This window comes from Pristiophorus japonicus, chromosome 2 (assembly GCF_044704955.1).
Source record: "Pristiophorus japonicus isolate sPriJap1 chromosome 2, sPriJap1.hap1, whole genome shotgun sequence".
NCBI classification, from domain to species: domain Eukaryota; kingdom Metazoa; phylum Chordata; class Chondrichthyes; family Pristiophoridae; genus Pristiophorus; species Pristiophorus japonicus.
The window spans coordinates 337,255,201-337,259,440 of record NC_091978.1 but is presented as its reverse complement, the minus strand read 5'-3'; positions in this window follow the sequence as shown (position 1 = coordinate 337,259,440).

Below are 4,240 nucleotides of genomic sequence, written 5' to 3'. Positions count from 1 at the left end.
TCTCAGTTCATCTAAATTTTGGGAAATGGTTCGATAAACACAAACATTAACACTTCTGTACTGTTCCTTCTAAGTGCCCAATACACTATCCTCCACTCCAAATGCACTATCCACCACACTCTTCCTCCTTCCCCCATCATCTCTGTGTTAAAATCACCACATGATCTTGTACTGTAGCTTTTGCATTACCAGGTCTCTTTACATCCTACAATCTACAGGGTTTAAAAACCCTAGTTGGGCACATGTAACCATTCCTTCTTAAATTATCTCATCATTCCCTCCTCCTCTTTTCAACCTTGGTAGAGTCCTACATTCGGGAACTTTGTGAAACAAACAAAAAAACTTATATGGTGTAAACAGTAGGAGTATTTGCCTCCATTTCACATGCATGGCATATAACTCACATCTTTTATAATGTAGGAGGTAGAATTATCCAGGTGGTACTTCTTATACATCATATCATCCCTGATATAGGAATTGTTTAAAGCTAAGAATGACATAAAGAAAACACAGGGGAATTTCAGCAAAACTTTTATGTCATACAGTTGCTTGTTAAATCATTTGTACTTGCTTGCTGCTGAATTAGCAGTGATAGAAAGATACGCCCCTGCTATTGCCTTCTTGTTAAACAGAAACCATATAAATCATACAGCTACGAGAAACATTTTCCACAATGACATTTCCAGTCTCATCGAAATCCCAATAAGATTTGAATCCCTAGATGTTTTGGTATCATTAATAATATTGTCATTTTTGTGTCCCATAGAAACTAAACTAGAAACAAGTGTCAAATCAGATAGAATACTCAGTTTTCTTATAAGGATTGCAAGGCTAAAGAATTGTTAAGCAAACATTTGCAGCTGAATTTGCAATTGTGTCTCAGCCTAATATTTGTGTAACTCCCAAATTGTCAGAATAGGGGTGGCGGATGGGGGAAGGACAGGGGCGGAGAGACAGTTAAAATAAAAATCTGCATGTATTGATTTTTGACAATAAACAAAATGATCCATTGGCTGCCTCCACACCAAAGCAGTTAACCAGCTTATTCAAAGACATTGCTTACTTCAGCTCTGATGACTGACACTCGCTGCAATCAGTTATGTCCATATTGTAAATCAAAAATGCTCACAGTTTCTTTTTTGTTACCAGTGCATACAGGTTTAAACACCCAAGGGGGCTACAAGTGACAGCACCAGTGATAAAATCTCCACGTTTCATTGGACTAGTGTGGTTTGCTGAAGAGATAACTTTGTTCAATTGCAGATAGGGACACAAATACATTCACTAGGTCATTCCATCAGGAAAAAGGAACATTACCAAGGGTTCAAATACAATTGCGAACAATATCCTCCACTGAAGGGCTCACTGTTTAATGTGGTCATCATCAGCCACACACAGACTGAAATGCTGAGCCTTTTATGATCTCCAGATATGAACTTTGATTATTATATTAATATACTCCAGGGGCCATTGCTTTATGTAAGAAAGCTTTAATAAATACATAAATCCAGATTTGTGTAAAGTCCGCAAATGTCTATAATGGATATAGCCTATGGATCAGTTCTCGTGAGTACCTGAGGGCTCCTTATTTTAAAGGATAGAGTGAGAGAGAGCCAAGCTTTACTGTATTGATGGTGTTGGCTGCTGATAGAAAAGATAGGAAAAGACAGATTGAGTGCATCTTAGTGTAGCAAAAATCATAAATTTGAGCAAATTCATTGACAAAATGGCATTTAGATGCTTTTCTAATTTAACCTTAACTTGCTCCTGTATCAGAATCAAATACATTATATGAAATCATGTTTACTGGCACGATTTTCTGATTGATGAGTAAGAAAATAAATGAACTAAGGGCTTTACTGTCTAGACATAATTTATATGAAAAAAATGGCTTCTTGAAGTTTCTTGGAGATTTCACATGATTTTTATCTCGTCGAAGGCTACACACCTTTCTTTTGGTGTAATACCTTTTCTAAAACAATGGTACCTGTACTCAGAAAAACAAGAAGTATTTGCAAAGAACAAGAGTACATGGGAATGTTTTATGATAGAGAAGATTTAATGCAGGAGGGTAAGGTGATGGGTATGGTACTCTCAGGTGGGAGGACCCCAGACTATATTTGTGGGGCCCAGAGAAAAATAATTTAAAATTTACCTCTCCAGGACCCCTTCGGCTCAATCATCAACCAGTTCTATCCTAAAATCCATGGGACTCCAATTTGCATATTAAAAGGGCCTACCACCTGAACAGACAGATGCTTCGGCTGCCCAGTGGGAGGCCATTCTGAAAGTGGCAGTGAGTCAATCATTGGTATTAATGGGGCAGTAAATCTAGCAGCCTTATTTTGAAACCATTACGCTCTGCCGCCCCCCCCCACCCCCCCTCCACCACCATTTAACACCAATTTCAGCAAATTAAATCGACCCCAATTACTGATATTTCCCCTGTGCAATCTGGAATTATACTTTTTCTAATTCAGCAATATCTCGCAAGGCTCAGGGCTGATAGTGTCTACCAGTAAGGCACTGGGCATAGATGAGCAGAATTTTGGTTGGGGTTCTCCTGATCCCTTATCATATTTTCAGCAGCAGATTGGCAAAAACACTGGAGAAACAGCATAATGGGTGTATTTAGACTATTTCTCTGGGGTTTCTGCTAGAGTTACAGCAGGGGACCGGGTTAAACCCCCATGGAAATTCTGCCCCAGATGTTTACAATGAGACAGGTGGGAAAACTATATATTCCAGAGACGCAACGTTTCCAAAATTATGAAGAGATATCGGAGAGGTGAAGGTTCCTTGCCATGAATCAGGAGAAGAAAACTGAGGATATGATTATAAACTGAGAAAACACAAGCTAAATGTGATATTGTGAGTTATTACTTCACCATTAGTTGTTAGCTGATAGAAAAGGTTGCAGTGAATATCAATGCAATTAGAGTGTTCAAAAAGTGCGTAGATTCCTGATTCAACAAGGAGTAGATATGTATGTCTTCAGCACGAGAGCAAGAGGAATGCCATGCTGGTCTCCGTCAGCCTTAAGGATCAATTTAGATTGTTTAAATCGTACTTCTGTGAAATGCCTTGAGAGATTTTTCTACGTCAGCGGTGCAGTACATTGTTGTCGTAGATGACGAGACAAATTAGATGGACCAAATGGCCGTTAATCATTCCTGCATTCAAGCATTCTTATCTTTGTATATTCAAGGGATGGTTTTTAATTGTTATAGTGTAATTGAGATGAAAAGTCAAGGCCCATAGTGTAGGATACCATAAAAATGGAAGTATGTAGGAGAGGTGGCGAGATAAATCATGAAGTAATGGTCAGCTGCTGCCAAGCTTGTGTTAAAAGCCTGTAGATAATAGGAGGCATGGAAGACTGAAGGACAAAAGGGGTTCGACAGTTGTGCCATCCTGAGACAATAAGTTAGCAATGCAGATGATGTGAGAAGTCCTAATCTCAACTCAGTGAGGGTGCAGATAGGAAGATAAGCATGATTTCTAAATATATATCTGTTTATGTTCAAAATAAACAGAATACAGTGAACTATTATTCTCATGTTCTTATATAACTAAGTCATTCTGATCCTTGGAGGGCTAGATATTGGACTTCTTTCTGTGTGTCATTAGGATATCTCTGGAACCAGCTGTGCTCGTAAACCCTGCCATTTCCGATCGAATTTAAAGACTACTATAACAAAGCGTCCTTGCTAGTCTTTGGCCATCGGTGAGAAACCATTAATAGCATTGAACTCCTACAAGGGGAGTCCTGATTAATAGCTTGCAATTCATAGGCAAAATCAAACTTTTCACATTTGGATGAAGAATAATGCTGACCTTTATTACATTTAGAACAAAAAAGGTAATAAGTTCTGATTATTCTTTTTTTATACGTACAATTACAAATCCAAGCTTTGTTTTATGAAACCAAAAAAAATCATGTTGCTAATATTTATAGAGCTTTTTTCTGCCCTCCTCTCGCTTTCCTTTGGGAAAAGCTGTTCTACTGGGTACAGCTCTCTGGTAAGGTCCACAGGTTTCCTGTAATAAATTGGAAGGAGTGCAAAGGGTTAGATCAAGCCAGATTGCAGCTGAGGGTTAAAGCAGAAATGTTATCAAAATCCTGAATAACCTGAATTTTCTCCTTCAAAGGACACTTTCTCTCTCTAATCTTTCATCGTGCACTCTTTGTTGTGAAATATCTCTGCATAGCCTGGTGCGAGTTATCAGTGTTGGCTTC